A 21219-nucleotide genomic window follows, 5' to 3' on the forward strand; every position below is an offset into this window, starting at 1 on the left:
CATAATGACCATGATATATTAACCAGCCAGTTATAATAATTAGCTCATTAATTAAATTGTATAATGCCTTACATGACAAATGTGTCTATGTCAGATAGCACATGGCCAGTATTAATATGAACTCCAAAGATATACACTACTAAATTCTTTTTTCCACAAGATATCTGTAAGGAAATCTTGTGGCAAGTCTGGGAAAAGAAATGACAAACCCAAACAAAGAACTGAGGAAAGAAATCCACTTCGGTCGAGACAAAATTGCTCTAGTAACCACGAGGCAGTGGGCTAAAAGAAATCATTCATTAAATTAAATGAAATATCACAATAAATTTTGTGATCTGAGATAGGCTTTCTGCATATGCCTCTGCTGCGACTAGACAAAACCACAATGGTCTTCCTACAAGTTGAGTGGATCTGATAACCAGGTCACTAGAGTGGGGAGTTCCCACAAAAACACAGTCGTGTAAGTAACAGGAAGAGGCCGTAGCCTAAATGTGAAGCCACCGTAACTGGCACATCTCTGCTGACATTTGAGAAAACCAGAATTTGGGCTTTGAATACCACTGCGTGCCCACTGTGTGTGTGCGCGTGTGTATGTGTGTGTGTGTGTGTGTATGCATGTGTATGTGTGTGTGCGTGCATGTTTCACTGCCCAGCTATGAAGACAGCATGCAGTGGGTTGATCATTAGCATCAGAATGAGGCCCCAAACTGAGGTTATTAACAGAAACCACAACTCAGAGGCAACCTTGGTATTAAAAAAAAAACAGACAATGGACGATAACAAAATGAAAATAAAAATGACACTTGAGATTGAAAAAAAAAACAGAATTGTATCTGTGAATTTTACCAGCAAATACATGGAAAACGTACTAAAATAAGACTTATAATGTAAAAATGTACAATATTTTTTTTCATCTCAGAGACAAAAGTAAACCTCTTACTTTTACTAAACAAAAGCTGAAAAATTACTGTAATTAGATTTGCAAAATTCACAATATATCACAAAAACAAACATCCACAAAAACCTAAATTATATATTTCAAAAGTTCCATACATTAAAACTAGAACTAGTAACCAAGTAAAACCTAAATTAACATGAAAAAATAAAATAAAACTAGCAAATCCTCACCAAAAACTAATTAAAACTAAACTAAATCAGAGATAAATATTGAAGATCATAATGCAACTAAAAATGAATTTAAAAAAATCCCAAACTGCAATACACCTGGTTTGAACAAGGTGGAGACAGGAAGCCAGAGACACAGACACACACACAGAAACAATGCAGACACACTAACGAAGCTACACACACACACACACACACACACACACACACACACACACACATACACACACCACCACCACCACCCAGACAATGAATGCTTCCCTGCGCGCCAAATGCTCGAGGTGAGAACTCTACCTCCATTGTGCTGCAGTGTCTGAAAAACGAATTCTCCAGTTCTGTTGTGTCAGAGGAATCTGTTTGTATGAGGCTTTGAATACATGAAGAAACTGTTAGATAGCAGGCCTACATGAACAAAAGCTGGGGTTTTTTTTGTTTTTTTTTACATATTCCAGGATGAACCGTGGGTAATGACTTCCTCCAAAGATATACGTTATACAGCATTTCAGAAATGAATCCTGCAAATGAATACATAGGTTCGCCTCACGGCTCCTCTCCTAAATTAAGACACATCAAGGAGCCGGGGTCAAGAGCGGAGCAGAGAAAAGCCACTTTCAGTCTCTGTCTGGTATCCAAGGTAATGCTCCACACTGAGGATTCCTTCACTATAGAGATGTGAATCTCATTTCTGAACACCAGGACAGACACAAAGAGACACTAAACATACCCCACCTCTATGTAAACTCCTGACCGGGAGGCTGATCCGGAGTGCAACTGTGTCCTGTTCTCTGTTGCTCTATTGTATGGATCTAGCAGTTTTACAAGAGCAGTCTTAGTAGGAGAACAATTTACCAAAAAAAATGTAGTTTGCAAAGTGTCAGTTTCCAAAAAAAAAAAAAAAAACTATTTACAGTATCTCTTTTCCTCTCTTAGCCAGATGTCTATAAATAAACATTGTTATTCCTCTCTGTCTCTCCCTCCGTCTGTCTCTCCCTCTTTCTGTCTCCCCCTCTTTCTGTCTCTCCCTCTCCCAGACAAGTTCACCATGAACAAAGGCCACTGTAAGGTGAGAAAACGGCCCTACATCTCGGGGCCAAAGCCTCGGCTGGGCATTTGATCTAAAAAGGAAAACAAGAGGTGGCCTTGCCTCTCTAATTCGTGTTGATACAGGGGCACTATTCACACACCTTTCTATCTTTTTTGCAAGTATTATTTACTAAAGCACATTTGTGCCATGAACAATAGAAAGATAATGTTGCACTTTCTTTACCCTGGGAGGTAAGGAGAGACATTTTTATCAAGGTTGGGAATAGAGCATTCATTCTCAAGCTAAAGCGAAGCTAGGTAAGGTGTTATACAAGCTGAATGTTCTGGGAAACAAATCTTAGATACTAAGACATGCACATGCAAAGTGCTGCAGACTGCACTGTAAAAATGCAATCAGTGCTCTGATGAGAATGAGGTAATGGCATACTGATCTCTTCTACTGTGTGCTTTTATTGATGCTTGTGGTTGGTTTTGTATTTGGCCTAAACAGATGCTCATATTTCCATCACGTTTGGTGGGGAAGGTTGCTGACGGGAGGAAGAAAGAAGTAGCTACGTTTTCATGCTTTTTTTGGCCACAAGGATGCGTGGCAGTGGGCGTGGCATATCATAAAAAGGCTCATAACTTCTTCATGGATTCACACGTCATCACAAAACTTAGAGCAGCCTCGTTGTGGGCCACAGAAGACCTGAGGAACCTTTTCGTCATTCAGTCAAAAAGGGGTGTGGCAGTGGGTGATACCACAAAAAGTGATGCAGCTTCCCAACAGATTAGTGTAAAGATCACAAAGGACAAGGTTGACATAAGGTTTGTCCTGTGCTATGGAACAACAAATTAACTTCTCACACTTACTGTGCCCAGTTTTTTGCAGTTTCTCCAAAGGGGGCCTTGTGGGATGTCCTCTGATTCGGCAAGTAGCTGCCAACAAGTTAGCTGAGACATGTCCACACCCACTTCTGGCTGTGCTTTTTCATACAGATCCTGGACCACAGGTATTAGCTCTGCTGACTTTCTGGGGGTGGGATGCGGCGTTGGTGGGGGACAACGTGTTTACTGGCCCGAGACCAGATCCAAGTGGTCTTGAACCACTTTGGTTTGGTCGGCACAAGAGTGAAATGGCTATGTTTACACCTGCCGAGATACACAGTGCCAAAGACTTAAAAGCTCCAGTGTTTGATTCAGATTTACTAAATGCTGCTCGTGGGAAAGTGCTTTGACAGGACTTGCCTTGTCAGGATTTGAATCAGAATCCTTTCAGTCACAGGCTCCAAACTTTAGCTAATGCCACCTCGTAATGGAGCATGCCATCATTTAAATGCTATCCTGCTGACTTCATTTTGAGCACTTATGCGGAAGTTGACCCTCGACTAGCTTAAGGGAAGATTTCCCTATACCAACACCACTTCTCTCCAGTGAAAGGCCTTCTGGGGTAGATCTCACAGCCTCTTTGTCTCCCATATCCCCCAAACCGGATCACACACAGCCACCTCATCAAAACAAACTACCTCAGCCTTGTTCGCTCACTCTCACATGGACGCACACGCACAGACACACACGAGGCCAGCCTGTTCGCGACTGGGGTCAGTTATTCTAGCACCATCCGCAGAATCCCCCAGTGCCTGCTTGTCTCTGAGGCTTTATGAAGTGCTGATGGTCAGCATACGTCAGCCCAGCCGTGCCTCCCGCCCTCCACACCTCCCCAACCGCCCCATGGGGAGCTTTTGTGCTCCTGTGTTGTTTACCACTGGACTGGAATCGCGCTGAAGCTGCAGGGGTGTTCTGGGGCACAAGGTTGACACCTCAGGCGATCAAAGATGTGTCCACAATTTGACCTGTTTCAACAGCTCGAAGTCATAAACATCAAAATTACTAAGCTATGAGAGTGCAATTTGTATATCTCAAAAGACTGCAGTGACTACATCAGACATGACTACAGAGCTAAGGAACTGAAAAAAGTTTCTGACACTCATGCAATGCTGATTTGAAAATGCATTTTACATTTTGCTTTGTCAAAGGCTCATGAAACATCAGGGCGAATGACGGCTGCCACTTTAAAGCATCACTCGATGTCTGCAAGAATGATTACTAATATCAGTAGTTTTGAAATTCAGGTGATATGGTATGGATGTGGTTTTGGAAGTGTGTTCTCAGCAAACTAATGAGGAAATGCTCTCTTAAAGCATCACACATCTCTTATTCAGAGTAATGAACAGTGAATGAGTGTCTTACTCAAGGACACACCCTCTTACTTCAACTAATTTTATTTATTTATTTATCTGTTTATTCATTTATTGTGTGTATTAAGTGCATTTGTTCTTGCCTTCTTCTTTTACAAGTGATGCTGATTCTCATGTGTTTCTCAGCACCCTCACTATACCCTGACATGGATAGCCTGACCCTGACAGAAGACTTTGAGTATCTTATTATCATTTTCATTTTTTTCCCCTATTCATGCAAAGCACCTAGCACTCTCTACTGAGTCTGAGAGCCTTGCTCCAGGCACAGTCAGATAATACAGCACAAAGGGTGAGAAAACAGGAGGGGCATGACACCTGAACCAGTGTCACACCCACATAGCTGATGTTTATCCCAATACAATAAAAAATGATATTTGAGAGAACAAGAAAATTGCTTTCATCTGAACTTTAAAATACTCAGCGATGTTAATTAAATGACATTTTCCCCCCAAAATTATCTCATAGTTTGGTATGAACGCCTTCAGGAGGACAAGAATAGACTGTAATTGTCTTGAAAATGATAAATGTTTCAATACAAAGCACTGGATTTATTCATGTGCAGCACATCAAAATCCATTACTGATAACTGCCATTAAAATTCGCTTCATCTGACATCCAATTATAGTGCTGTGATATTTGGCCAATTGCACCCATTTTGCCAGGCGTATGGACCTGTTTGTTGGCTGCCGAGGGCTTGATGGGGTGTTGGGTGTGTGCCCGTGTGTGTGTGTGTGTGTGTGTGTGTGTGTACGCATGCCCGCTTGTTTGCTCGCATGTGCCTGTGTGTCTTTGTGTATCTGTGGGGGGGATGAGTGTATGCATGTCTCGCTTGTCTAAGGTCATCTCATCACAAGCCATGAGCTCAGCCAGTGCAGAGGGCCACGCAGGCTGGATCCATAGAGTGGGTGTGTGTGCATGTGTGTGTGTGTGTGTATGTGTGTGTGTTTGAATGTGAAATTGCAAACAGCAAAAAATAAAAGGCCAGAGAGACAGAAAGAATGAGGGATGGCTATACATAAGGTGTGTATGTATGTGTGCGTTTGTGTGTGTGTGTGTGTGTGTGTGTTTGTTTGGAAAGGGGAGGGGTGTCACTTTGTTAACATCAGGTAAGCAGTCCACTCCCTGAATAATTCATTTAAAGGTCAGCATGCTCGGATTTACACAAAAACAAAACTGACAAGTCATAGCACATCTGAATGCACTGTGATAATTTGAAACCGAGCAGAATTCACTTTTTTCATGTGTAAACATCTGAAGGCCTATGATAAATTTGTCCCGATGAAACAAAGGAATAAATAAATAAATATGCCACTGCACCTCTCAGTGTTTGAAAAAGTACTTAAGTAAAAACGAAATGTTACTTAAGTAAAAGTATTACAAATGTGTCTAAGTATGTAAAGTAAAAGTAGCCACAGTACTTGAATAAATGTACTTAGTTACTTTCCAGCTCTGAGAGGAGGACGGCATCAGGGTGTTGCTAGAAAAGAGAAAGCATGCTCTGTCAGCCTTCTCTGGATAAATAAATATTGGGGAGGGGAAAGCACAAAAATCAATAGTCATTCACGTTCTAATACAATGTTTGGGACAGTCCAGCAGGGAACAAGGGCCGCATGAATCCACCCTGGCTTGTAAAACAGTCCGGGCTCATTGGTATTCCTGGCTGCCATTGCTAGGTAAAAGGTATTGATGAGCAGATACATGCACGTGGCCTCGGTACGTGACTGTGGGCTTCACTGTGACGCGAGTTACTTTGTGTGTGCGTGTGTGCGTTTGCATGACCTTCAGGGCGAGCCTGTTACACCTTTATGACGGAGGGTCATACATGTGAGATGCCTCTCTGCTGTATTCACCCTATAAAGGCTGTCACTCCCTCGTTCAGGGCCTGTTTTGCACACAGCTAAGAGATACAGCAGAAGGAAAAAATATAGGATGAAGGTATAGAAACCTATTCAGCTGTTCCACAAGAAAGCCGGATGTAATGAGGACAGAGGAGAAAGGGGAGAATGAGGAGGAGATGAAGGCCAGGTTACGATGTTGACAGGAGAGAGAAGGGCGTGTCGGGGTTGCGGGTGGGGGCGGGGTGGCTGATTGATGGCGTTATGGCGGTGCAACAAGCTGGCATGCCCATCTTTACTCCCTCCACCCATCTGTTCATCAGGATTACTCATAGAGAGAGGTTGAGAGGCGGAGAGAGGAAGCGGTAGGGGGGCAAGACCTGGCAGAGGGAGAGGGAGGGGCACTGGCAGACAGCAGAGGAGAGGAGAGGAGAGAAGAGGAGAGGAGATCCATCATCAGTAACTTCTGACAGCTGAAACTCCTTTTCTGCGAGATTGTGCCTTGTTATAATCACTCATTATTGGATTGCGGATCTACAGTATGGCAGAGTGCCGTCACAGGAGGATTCAGGTTAATAGTGCTAGTAATGGGTGATGGTAACATTGTAGTGGTGTGTTACGTAACACTGTGCTGCAGCGGGCCCGCCTGCTCTAGTTACTGAAGCTATGGCTCCCCACTGACAAAAATGTGCTTTTGGTTTTCCACTAGGCATATGCACCAGGCTGCATACACTCTGGCACAGTATGGCTTGGAAATGTGTTTCCACTGTGTTTTGCGATTCAGTTCAGGTGTGCCAAGTGTGCTGGTAAGGCCCTCGAATGTGTGTGTGTGTGTGTGTGTGTGTGTGTGTGTGTGTATTTTACTTGCCCACTTTGTAAGGGTACATACAAGCAGCAGACAGAACTGCTTCTTTTTTTCGATGGCAAAACAATGTGTGGTGATATTGTGTAAAACAGATACACTCAGCAAGTATTGGAGCATTTTTATGTCAAACAAGCATAGAAAGCATAGACATAGGTAGATTTATAATCATTTCCTCATTAACTTGGTAAAAATCTCCAAAGGAAGCACGCCAAAGAGTTGCTGCATTGTGGACTGCACAGCAAGTACGGCTAGAGAATAAACAGTATTTTTTTTTCTCCTTCCAGCAGCTATCCTAAAAGCTACACCTGACAGCACAGCAAAGCACATCTTTGAGCATATAAAGCTACTATAATTACTGTCCAAAGTGCATTATAAATTAAACATCTACCTCTGCTGACATCAAACTAGGTCTAGACTGCCTAATGAAGTCTTGGAGAAACGCCAAGGGACTAACCTCGATTATTGAGGTATAAAAGAGACACTGACCTGGTGATTCAATAAGGTAGCAGAAAACATCTGGGAATGTCATTTCTAGCCCCTGTGTGGAATAATTTGTCCGAGATAACAAGATTTGGCTTTGTTTTTTTTTCCCCTCTGGGTTAGGGTGTTAACATAGTTATTTTCCATGTTAGAAAGCAAGTTAGTGCAGTTGTGTGAATACAACTTATAAGAGTAAGATACTATACAGACTTCGATATACTTCTACAGTGTAGTGCAGCATCCTTAGCCACTGTATCTATAGTAAGTCAAGAATTCATACAGCAGTGTGTTTGCACAACGGAAACCTTCCTGTTTGTTAGAGAATGCATAACACTAGCCTATAGGATTAGTAAAAGTAAGGAGAGTAAAAAAAACATTATTACAATATTCCTGTTTGCATATTTCTCCTTCACAATTTTCTGCACCTCTATGTGTCTATATTTCACAATGCATTCAGGTGTGACACTGATTTTCTCCACCTCTCCCTGTCACTGTGCCTCTTTCACTAACAATTCTGAGTACAGAGCAAGCAATCATTTTTTTTAAGACTACTCGGTAATGAAATTCATTTTTTTTCTAGAAATGTATGAAAATATATCCGCCGCAAATTTAAACCAACTGTGTCACATTTCAACCCTTCACTGTCTCTGTCCTGTTGTCTGCCTGTTTGTGCGTGGTGTGTGTGATGTGTGCGGTGTGTCTGTCCATATGAGTGCGTTCAGCAGCAGGTGAGCAGCAGGTGATGCCAGGCCCTGTGGCTCCTGTTTTTCCACTCATCCTGAAACCCCTCTCCCGGGCAACTGTATTGTCCTCTTACCTTGCAAACATATTGTCAGTGTTATAAATACATTTCAGTAAAATAAAATAAATGTACATTACAAACTAAGACCTGTGATTCCTGTACTACTCCCTGTATATAATATTGAGCAGACAAACACTATTTCGATTAGGTGTTCAGTTAGATAATCAATGCATTAAAAGTTCTATTTATTCTTGACCTAGCATGTTTATATTTCATTAAATGAAGCTCGAATCCCCATGTAGGTGCACAAGATCTTGCTCAAGGGCACTCCCACCAAACACAAGGCTGCTGCTGGACACATTTTGGCTGATCTAGTGACTGAACCTGAGCTCTTCTATTTAAAGGATGGTCTCTCAAACCCAGGAGACCAACCTGATGCCTCGTGTCGTGCCGCCAGCCTATAGAAACACCATGGTCTTATTAACTTTGTGTGTTAATCTGAGGTAAATCGAATGGCATGGAGGAAACGCGTTAAATCCAGCCTACCACAGGCCCAATGCAAGGACTCCTCTTTACCAGTTGACTTCCAAATCTGGAAAATCCCATTTCCCTCATGAAATAATTTTCTGCATCAATTAATACTTTTTTTTGTTTGTTTCATCATCTCTATGTGCGAATACATTCAGCTATACACAAGCTGGTGTGAGGCAGCAACAAGCACCAAGCTACAGACTCTGGGTCAGCTGATTTACTACCTGGTGACTGTACACACTGCAGTGACCAGGGGGCTGTCCCATGCACAGGACACAGTCAAGACCAAAAAGGACATTAATCAGTCTCTGCCAGCAGCCAGACACGACATTTCATCGCTTTTCATCAGTGCTTATTAACCTCTCTGATTTGATGTACAGCTGTGGCTTGCAAAAATTGGAAAAAAAAAAAAAAAAAAACACAAGAAAGGGCCTTTAGGATTACAGTTACAATTAACATTTCAATTATTTAGCTGTCCCTTTTGACCCAAGCTATTTATAATCAGTGCAGTAGTTTAATAAGCGTGAATTCCTGGTTCATAAAGGCTGCGTGCAACTACACAGCAAAGACTGGGTCAACAACAGCCTGACAACAGATTTAGAGAAAGTGATATTTGCCTTACCTGCGAGGATTAAATCTCTGCCCTCTGCTCCTCTAATACCCTGCCTTTTCCTCAGGGGATTCAAACCTGCAACACAGACATCAGACATGATCACATCACATATTAATCTATGGTTCTTCAGGTAAAATATGACACTATCTCAGGTAGATATATCCTTCCAGCTGGAGTTACCAATATGAATTTACGATACTATAAGGCACTTCTAAGTGTCTACCAAGCACCTTATATCATAATCATATAGTTGTGCCATTAATAAAAAAGCTGAAATCAGGATTTTCCGATATTCCGCTGTGAAAGTAGCTGTACTGTTGATTAGAGCTATAAAAAAGGGGATATCTCAGGATTTTGGCATCTAAAATGTCCCTTTCTGATCGCTAAGCATCAAAAGAGTGCAGAATAATGTGGGAATAATGCACTCTCAAGATTAAGTATATCTCACAAGAGCAGAACTAGAAAGTGTCACTTTTTTTTTATCACAGTTGCTTTGGTAATGAAATTTTTGTAAAAATCCTTCACAGATTATATTTAAGCAAAAATTGGAGGTAAGATATTCATGTCCTTCCAGGTAAAATGGGAGGACAGCAAAATATCTGCGACTGGAAAAGGAAGACACTTAGCCTGACTCACTGAAGTCCTTGGTTGGCAAAATTTTAAGATTTGGATATTTGTGAGATACTGAATCATGAGTTTCTGGTCTTATTTCCAACATGGATATACTCCACACCTTGGCACACTGGAAATGCACTTTTCTCATGGAAGCCTCAAAGTATAAGGTTAATAAAACAGAAGGAGACAAAGAGACATAGTTAATCCAAAGCTTTAGGATTCCAGCTCATTGATTTTATCAGGCCAGTGTCACAGACATGTGCAACACGAACAAATGGGCAGGTCTTGCCATCTCCCTTGGGACTAGCCGACAAATGACTGTGTCTTGCTGAACACAAGGCCTTCAATCAATATCCAAAATGACCGCAGTTTCTTTATTACCTCCACCTCCAGCATGGCAGCACGCGTGACAGTTTGCCCACATACACACCGTGCCCCCGCCTCCCACAAACAGGCTTCCCTCCCTGACCACGAATGCATTATCATAATCTCCTGAGAGACATCCATTCATCTCTCATTAGCAAAACAAACGTGACAGACAAAGAACACCGTTCCATTTAGACACGAGGCCATTAAAACTGTAGTTAGAGAGAGGGAGAGAGAGAGAGAGAGAGAGAGAGGGAGAGAGAGAGTGGATTATACTAGCTGCCATTAATAAGCCAAGGTTGAGCTGTTTGAACTCATTGGTTGATGCAAAAAGATGAGAGCGGTCTTTCCATTCAACACCCTGTGACAACATGGGTGAGCAGCTGCTGTCACACACACACACACACACACACACACACACACACAAACAGAGAGAGAGAGAGAGAGAGAGAGAGAGAGAGAGAGAGAGAGAGAGAGAGAGAGAGAGCTACCAGACCCAACCCCAAGCTCTGAACCGTTACCATGGAGACAGAAAGAAGTGGAGAGTCTGATATGAAGAGAGAGAAAGAGAGAGGGGGGTGGAGAGAGAGAGAGAGAGAGAGAGAGAGAGAGAGAGAGATGTTACTTTTTTAAGTAATGTTTATAATATTAATAATATTACATAAGGGTATTTGAATTGAATTCATCTGAACTAAGGGTGTAACGATTCATTAATTTCATTTCATTGCACTGATTATATACTCCATATATGCCAGTTCAGCTGAATCTGTGTGCTGAAAAAAAAAATAAATAAATAAATAAATAAATAGAATGATTTTGAACTAAACTGATACGAAATGTGTTGAAATGATTCACTCATTCATTCTTAAAAAAATAAACTAATGTTTATATGGTGATCTTCAAAAATACAATGAGTTGCATCTTTTTTAAATGTTTTTTTTTTTTTTAATTTTTGTAAATAATGTTAAAGCAATTCCATTTTTCAGATTTCAGAAGAAAAAGGGTTGTGAATTGAACTGAATCGTTCCAAAAGCAGAAAAAAAAAAGTTGTTCAGTCGATTCACGAAGAAGTGAACTGAATTAAATCTATGTGAAGCCAATAACTGACATCCCTGATCTGGACTGAAGTGAACGGGTTTGGTCCGGTCTGGTCTTATCTGAACTGAACTGAATCGAACGGAGCTGGCTAACGGCAGAGAGCGCACACAGATGAGAGAGCGAAAGGAGGGGGGAGAAAAAAAACAGAGCCGGAGACACTAATGAACAGAGACAGGAGCGCACCAAGACATCAGAAACCCAGGCAGAGTCACAGCGAGGATGATGGGAGAAAGAGTGTGTGTGTGTGTGAGAGAGAGAAAGAGAGTGAAGGCAAAGGGAGGGGAAGAGAGAGAGAGAGAGAGAGAGAGAGAGAGAGAGAGAGTGTGCATGAAAAAGTGAAGGGCGACTGGGAATCAGAGAGAAACATGCATTATTGAGGAGCTAAATCTAAAAGCGCTTCATCATCAGAGTGAGAAAAAGATAGAAAGAGAGCGACACACAGCAGGGATGGAGACACGTGGAGGGAGGGGGTAGGGTGGGGAAGAAGAAAAAAGATAGCAAACCTGACCCCAAGCCTTAACATGTTACTATGGAGACCGAAAAAACAGAGAGAGAGAGAGAGAGAGACTAGCACCCTAGAATGGTAGATCGGGAGTCAGCCATAAAGTGATGGTAAGTGGAAATATATACTTTTCATGAATATGAATATTTAAAGCTGCTTCCACACGTAAGAGTGGAGCGATCCAATCAGAGCACCACCTCCGTTTCTATTCCTCCCGCCCTCGTTTGGCCGACGAAATTACTTCCACATCCAACTAGCTCTCGTTTGAGTGCACGCGCTTCTCCTGTACGTCCGATTATGGGACTCAAAACGCCACCATGTTCTGCGTCACCAAAACCGAACCAGCCATTCCTCCAAATCTGATGGGCAAAGGGAGGATGAGATGAATGCGACTTTGTGTGCATGTTTTTTTTTTTTGTTTTTTTTTGTTTTTTTTTTAACTTAAGACTGTTTGAAGATAAATGAAATGACTAAAAAAAGAAAAAAAAAATCTCCAGTTACAGGAGGACGTTCCAGTAGTTCAACTATGACACTTCATTCATCTGCAGCAACATAACCCAGAAATGCACCGTGTGAAAAATAACACACTGAGATAACACACATAACACAAGCAACACTGAGTGTGTGTGCAAGCTTCACTGCTGAGCTTCTTGGAAGTGTATTGGAGAGCCATGCACCTCGGCTGGCAAAATATGAGAAATCTACAGCAAAGCAAGAGAGAGGAGGTTTTGGTCAGAACAGATCAGTGTGGTGAGGGATCAAGCTGTTTGACACCTTGTCTTTGGAGGAGCCACAGCAACACAAGGTTGATGTGAAATGCTGTCTTTCAGAGTTCAGTTTCTCATAAAAATGTACTTGTAATGTTTATGGTACCGTTGAGTATCATCTTGATGTCAATAACCTGCCATTATACCAGCAACACACGAAACAAATTCATCTAACATCTTCTATAAGAAACTGCATCTGTACACCCAAAGTTGTAATATAAATGCATGATATGTAAATGTGTTCAAAGAATTTTTGACAATTTGAGCTGCAAGCTGCAATATTCATCCTGTTCCGCTGTATTGGGCTGAAGGGAGACAGGGGAAAATTGCATCACTTTGGAAACCTCACCAAATCACACAGAAGCCACAGTATTTGGGATTAGACTGCATCGGGGCAGTTGATAAAACATTTTTTGTGTGTGTTTTGGGTGGACTGTTCCTTTTATGTTCCCTGGGGAAAATGGCCAGTGTGTCTTTCAATGTCCTGCCAAAATAAAATCACTGCGGCTGATTACTTAAGCCATGTATCGCAGAGCCTCAGTGCAATATCATTTTGATTTATGTGTCCCTCATTTCAATAGCAGCCTGGGTTTATGAATCCACTGGGACCAAATAGCCTGCTTGTGTGTGTGTGTGTGTGTGTGTGTGTGTGTGTGTGTGTGTGTGTGTGTGTGTGTGTGTGTGTGTGCGTGTGTGTGTGTGTGGCCCAGGGGTGGATTTTGCAGATTGTGGCAGAATAACTGACCCCAGGCATGAATTGTCATCTCTCTTTCCCTCTGTGTGTGTGTGTGTGTGTGTGTCAAAGAGCTGTAATCCTCTTGATTGAGAGCCCTCAGTGATCAGCGACTAGCAGCTGCCGGTAAAACACACTACACACACACACACCCCGTCTGTCTGCACACACCCTCTCCCTTCCCCCAGTTCCTACACCCCATGAACACACCCAGACACACACACACACACACACACACACACACACACAGATAAAACACACAGTGGCAAATTGAAACAACCCCTCTATCACCTCCCCGTTAGGGGGTTAATGCACTTCCTGGTGCTCCCCCCACACACAACATCATGCTTAATGTGGTTTGTTATTTTATGCCACTAATGAGAATTTTGTTCTGAATTGCTCCATATTTCAGAAACATGAATGATTCAGTCTTCAGAATTATCTTTTTTTTTTTTTTTTTTTTTTTTTTTTTTAGATGCTGAAATAATTGAGCATTTTTTTTTTTTATTTCCTGCTGGCATGATCCCAGCTAGGCAGATAAAGTGACACTTTTCTAAATGACAGATATTGCGTTTTGTGCTGAAAGTCTTAAGATAGCTTAAAAGCATAATGCACTGTGTGTGTGTGTGTGTGTGTGTGTGTGTGTCTGTGTGTGTGCTCATAAGGCTAAGTGTCTCATCAGCCTATTGAATGAACCACTTTGTCTCCAACATTGGAAAGTTCAGCTTGTGAGTGCTTAATGAACCGCCTCTGTGCAACTTAACCTTAATGTTTACCCTGCTCATTTCGACGTTAAATGTGGCTCGTGAACATTTAAACGGCTGCTCAGAACGGTACGATAAAAGGCTGTCAACACAAGGAGCATCAGAGTGACTCACATTATCTGAAAGGGCCCTGGATGCATTATGTGAAAAGTGATCCGGTTTCATTTCTTAATTTCAAATTGCTTCAAAATAGACACAAACTGTCTCTTATACTGGAAAGAGATGACATCATTTTACTGCATCTTGTTTTATAATAGTCATAATCATAATAACTGGGGCTGCAACTAATGATCATGTTTATTGTCCATTAATCTATTGTTTTTTTTGTTTTTTTTTTAATGGATTAAATCTCGAAAGTGTGGAAAAAAATTGTGACAAATGCTGATCAGAAGTTAGCTGAGGCCAAAATGATGTCTTCAAATTGCTTCCTCAGTCTGACCAGCAGCCAAAAAAAAACTTATAATGACACAAACAGAGAAATCTGAGAAAATCCTTGCATCTTAGTGATCAGAATCAGAAAACTTGACAGGATTCTGAACTGATAAATGATGAAACAGCTGATCAGTTACCAAAATTACGATCAATTACTTTTCTGCTGGTCAACAAATCAGTTAATCAGCTCATTGTTTCAGCGCTAATAGTAATTGTGCTTCACAGCAGTGATAGTTTTGCCCATCCCTGCCCCGCTAACATTAGCTATCCCTGCCTTGATACTGTAATTGTCATTTCCGTTAAATCCTTTGTGAACATCTGTCTGTCCCAGTTGTTAGAGTGGACCTTGTGACTCAACATAACAATGGCAGGTGTTCATTTAAACTGCCTCGGTCCTCCTGTTTCTCTGCCCAAATAGAGTGAGATAATCCGCTTTACTCACAGTTCAGTGTCAGGACTGTACGGTGAATGAAAGCTAAGGTATGACAGTTGTTGTATCTTCCCCAAGGTTGTTTGTTCCATCTGTGAAACTACAGACCTTGTGGTTATTTATTGGTGTGCGTGTGTGTGTTTGTGTGTGTGCGCCTGTGGGGCTGGCGTGCCTGCATACATCTGCGTGCATGTTCCTTGTCACCGAAAATGACAAACGACTTCATTAAGAGGGATGCCAGTTTGGGTTTCATGCACCGTGTCGCTGTGTCACGCAGATACAATGTTTTATTGCCATTACAAATCCCTGGCCACCTAAGCAATCACAACCACTCACCCCCAAAAAAATCCCATATGCTACACACACTACCCCAGTAACAGCTATTTATATTATGCACGTGGGTTTTACATTGCATTTTTACACAGGACTACTCACAAAAAAAGTTGATAGACATTGTTTGCGTTGCATTTGTCCAACGTTCAGTCCACCAGATAATGATTTAATGGTAATTTATCATAATTAAATTGTTAATAGTTACACAAATTAGTGGATGACCCGTTTACACCTCTGCCAATTGGAGCCAAAGCCAATAATTACTTCCAGAGTTTAAAATGCAGGACTAAAATGCCGGGTTTACCAAGTTAGTGGTGATGTGTGGTACTCTAAGCTCTGACTTCACCCAAATCCTCCTGCATTAGCGACTCACCTGACCACAACCGCCCAAAATGATGGTAGTCTTAATAAAATGCCATTTCCTCACCTGCATGATCCTGCTTCCATAACGCTGCATCACGCTGGATATTTAAAGAATACAGGAGAGCGAGCAAATGAATATTAGCAATGGATATTCTTATGTACAATGCTGTATAATGTTACTTGATCCTTTCAGCCTGCAACTCGCCCACAATTATTCATAAGTTTGGTTTGCTGACCTGTAACAGTTCAAACCCGCGGTTTACCCACAGGACCTGCAGGTCACGGGTCAATCTGCACATCGCTGCCGTTCACACAGCGCTCCCGTCCCAGAAGACGGTTGTGGTTATTTTAGTTCAGTTTAAAAGGGGTATAAGAGACAATCAAAAACGACCTTCTTTTTACTCACGGCTCATATCATATCTGTTCCATTGCACTGATAGGCAATCACCGTCATGCTCTACAGCTGCAGCCATACAAATTTATACAGTAATGGAAGACTGCATGTGCTGTATATATTATGTAGAGTGACCTCAGTAGTCTACAGTAACAAGTTGTCTGTGCCTATCTGTGGCTTTCTTGGTTGTGAAAATGTCAAAAACTGTGATGCTGCATCCAAACTCCACTACTCTGGTGAGAATTCACTGCAATAATCTGCACTTAGTGTTAGATTTACTTGACACTAACACTAATAATAACCTTAAATTATAAATATGAACATTAGTTTCCCGCTATGACTGAAGAAAGCGAGTTTTTAAAAAGTCAAATATATATATTAACTGCCAAGGAATGTAATTAGTTGACAGTTGAAACAGTGAAAAACATCTTTCCTGTGGTAAAAATAAAAGGATGACGTGCGCTACTGGAAAATGCCACAAGCCTGTGTCAGGTTGGCTTTTTTCCAGCCTGTTTTGAAGTCTCCATTGAACAGTTCACGCCCTCCTCCTCTACACAGTGTGTGTGTGTGTGTATGTGTGTGTATGAGGAGGTGGTGGGTGGAGGGGGGTCAGGATTGGTTGCCATGGCTCTTCTTAGGTTTTTCATTTAAACAGTGTGACTGTGAACATCCATGAGATGACCAAAGACACACACACACATATACACACAACCATACACACACACACACACACACACATATATACACACAACCACACACACAAACACACACACACAAAGCTTAGTCCCAAACAAAAAGAGCAGTCAGAGTTGGATTTAATCAGTGAGATTTACTACCTCCAGAAAGTTACGTTTTTTTTTTTTCCCCTGTAGGGGTTAAAGGGGCAATTCGCCCGTCCCTGCTGTTTCCACTCGAAGCCACACAATGGAGTCATCAGGAATGTCACACACTTGCACACACACACACACACACACACACACACACACACATATTGATTGAACACACGCACACACACATGGACTAAGAGAAAGAGATGAAGAAACAGTAGGAAGTAGCAATCCTCTGCTGCTATCCTCTGCCAGGCTTTCTGTATTCCAGGGGGAGAATTCTGTAAAAACAAAGGGGCCAGGATATGCCAGTTCTTTGGAGATCAAACCCCATCATCAGCCTCATCTTATTCTCCCAACAGACAGAAGAAAAAGGACAGAGAGAGAGAAAAAAAAAGGTGTTTTGCGTAATAAAAATGAAGCGACTGCAGAAAAAGAGAGATTGAGATTGAAGGAGAGCAGGAAAATGGCAACGGCATGATATGGATGATGACTGGGAGAGGCCAGCCGTTTGGCCACCGTTAATGCAGATGAAATAGCTCGCCATATGTGGCCCGTGGCTCCATTAAATCAGTCACATGCAGCGAGAAGCCTGCCACAGTGTTTGATTTCTATGTTAATGCGGGCTTTCTGCAGGTCATGTAGGGGAATTCCTCCCAAGGCTAGGCTTGGGGGATAGAGGCTGGCAGAGCACAGTGAACACACACACACACACACACACACACACACACACAACAAAGAGCTGTCCCACAGCTGACTAACTTTACAGATGAACACAGCCCCGTATGAAGAAGCACCATTTTTTTTTATTATTCACAGTGGCATTGTGCAAGCATTCAAATGTGGCTCATTCCGGTAAGTTCATCTCTTGCTGCATTTGAATACCAGCACAAGGTAAACAAAAACTGCGGAGACATATTGGAATGAAAACGATACACCCTAGTGTAAATACAATGAGGAGTGAGGAAGCGGCTCCAGAAAAAACATTTCCAGCCGATTCAGCTTTCAGTTTCACTTTCAGCTTATGCTTATTTTTGTTACTGACACCCATGTGTATTTTAAGTCATACAGTTGGGTTTCACCTTTCTGAGGGTCATGAATCCCTCTCAAAGCATAAATGACCATGTAAACGTTCAGTTTGAGTGGCAGGGTGGCCAGGGTGAAACGAATTACCTCCATAATCAGAGAATAATAATGAACCACGATGTATGTAAGCTGCTTAATGTACACCGTAATCTCCGTGCCAGTTTAGCTTAGCCTAATGAAACTCTTACAGCAGTACGCGGCCTCCAGGGCCTTGTATAGCATGCAGTAAACAATGGGAGGAGAAATCAAATCAGGATGTCTCAGTGTGTGAGAGGAGGGAGAGAGCGAGAGAGAGAGAGAGAGAGAGAGAGACCTTTACATCCTGCCCCTGCATCACAAAGCTTAGGGTGTGAGACACTGAATCATTGATGTAAAAAACATGGTAGGTCGGGGCATATTACTAACACTTGGTGCATGTAGAAGTAGCTGTGTCTCTAGCAGACAGTATTGCAAAATATTAGGACCATTTTTCTAACAGAGAGGTACGTCTCCTTTTGCACAATCTATGTCTCAGTGCTTGACAAGTTGTTCTTTAATCCATCTCTCCGCCATGCATCTACATTTCCCTTGAAAAATGAAGCATGTTAAATCATAGCTTTCATCTGAGTTTACATGGCTTTTTTTTCACAGTGTATGTCACCATAAGCTCTTGTAAAAAAAAAAAAAAAAAAAAAAAAGACCCCAGGATGGCCGATGTTGCTAAACAAACTAGATCTGGCTAGATGAGGCGGTATAGCATCACCATGGAGAAAGTCGAGCAGAATGAGAGGCAGAGTGCTTCACCGAGTGGCGCCTGGCCATCGGTGGCATGACATGTCAGCAACACGCACTGCGCTGCAAAAATGCCCATGTAGCCGGCACCTTAGAGACCACCTCATCTGGGGAGAGAAACAAAGGGAAGGCAAGGGAAAGACAAAGATGGAGACAGATGCAGGAGAAAGGGACAGGAGTGAAACGAGGAAAAGATGGAGTTGAGGACGGAGGGTGGAAATGAGAACGGAGAAGAGAAAGGGCTTTTGACAAAGGTAGGCAAACAGCACAGGGTATAGGGCCCATAGGATGCCTGGGAGACGTCTAATATTGACTGCATATCTTCGACCTCACACGGAGACAGACAGAAAGAGAATGGAGGATTGAGGCCTCCTAATATTAGCAACACCAGCGGAGAGGGATTTCTCTGTGTGATCTCATTAATTTAGGACTCCTCACAAAACCTCGTTCTCAGGCTTAAAGCCGTGATGGAAAATCGACAAAGACACAGCACAAAAGCTTCTTGCGAGATTGGAGTGTTGATACTGTACGATCTACATCGTGTTTGACAGCCATGTTATGTAAAAGCAACACTGCTGTGAATGGGATTTCACTTTCATCATAATGCTTCAAAACGGCCACGGCGCACAGGGTCGCACCGGATTGCAGCTTTACCACACTGCTCTCATTCTCCAGTGGTGTTCGCGCACCAGACACACAACGCACGGCACAGTTGTATAATTGGTTTACCCTCCAGCGATCGGGCAAGACAAGGCTCTTTGATGGAAGATCAAAACTGGAAGTGAGTGATGGCAGGAGATCACATGACTTATTTGTTATATTTAGAAAAAAAAATAAAATAAAGAAGCATAGTGTCTTGCGTTTGGTCTCGCTCCACATTTTCAAGACACAGCAGACCAGATCGGCCAACGTTCATTAGGGTCACAGTGAAAGTGTGTGTGGTTGGACGCACTTGACACAAGATACAGTTTCCTGACATCATTAGTAGGAAACAACATGCTTCATTTGTTGATAGTCCTTCTAACCACTCTAACCTGGCAACATGGACAAAATTTTTTAAAGTAATGCAGCCTTTAAAACCAGCGAAAGACACTTTGGTCTTATCATGACATTATGAATCCCAGAGAATATCTAGCCACATACCACAAAATCAATACAATATTGATGTATCATCCAGCTCTGAAACAATTTAATCCACACTGTCAGACTGTATGAAGTGCACTGAGGGAAGTTACTCAGTGAACACCCCCCCCCCCCCCCCCCCCCCCCCCCCCCACTACTAAATGTCCATTTGCACAGTATCCTGTTACAAGAGTACATCAAAACCAAGATGGCACTGACCTCAGCCACTCCGTGTCCACCAGAGAGAAAGCGGAGTGCCACTGGGGTACTGCTGCTGGCAAAACATCCAACAACAGGAAGATGCTCTGCTGTAGTGGGATTATAATTTGACTCAAAATAAACAAAAAGACCAAGTCGCTCTTGCTATGAATTAAAAATACACTTAATAGGCTGGTATGTCTATTGAACATTAAAATGATGGCAAACCACAATGTGTAACTTTTCATAAGGCTTTTTTAAAGTTTTTTTAGTAGAGAGAGAGAGAGAGATAGGACAGGCAAGGGAGAGAGAGAGAGAGAGACACCTGTCAGGGACTTTCTACTATGTCATATCAAGTCTACCGCTTACAAGTCTCCAAAATGTAAGTTTTAGCAAGTGAGCTCTTTAACAACATTAGCTGTGAGGACATTTTCTATCATACTGTTGCAGCAAGTGAGATGTTTGCTGGAAAGTTGGTCGGTCTTACCAGAGTCGTGACTGGTCGCAACAATAATGTCACTCTACGCCCACCCAGCCCTGCTGTAGAAAATGCGGCCCCGGAAATTTTATTACATTTATTGACTTTCAGGAACTCTCCAATCATGGCAGATGATGGAGATAGCACTCAAGAATAATACTACATAATGAAATTCCTGTTTTCAACCGGGTTGACCATCGCTTTAAAAAAGCACGTAAAACCTCCCAAGTGTTTCAGCCTCATGCCATTGTCGGCGAGTAAAAGAACAAATATTTTCTTCAAACAAATATGTATTTTTTTTTTTTTTTATGTCTTTCACTCACTGATGAAGGTGTGTGGCCAAAACATGAGATCTCACAGAAAGAGTGCCTTGGCCTTTTTGTTGGTTTACAGCGATGGCATGTCAGATACATGACAAAAAAAAAAAAAAAAAAAGCTCGTGCTAAACATTACAAGGGGAACAGCGAG

This window comes from Myripristis murdjan, chromosome 23 (assembly GCF_902150065.1).
Source record: "Myripristis murdjan chromosome 23, fMyrMur1.1, whole genome shotgun sequence".
NCBI lineage: Eukaryota > Metazoa > Chordata > Actinopteri > Holocentriformes > Holocentridae > Myripristis > Myripristis murdjan.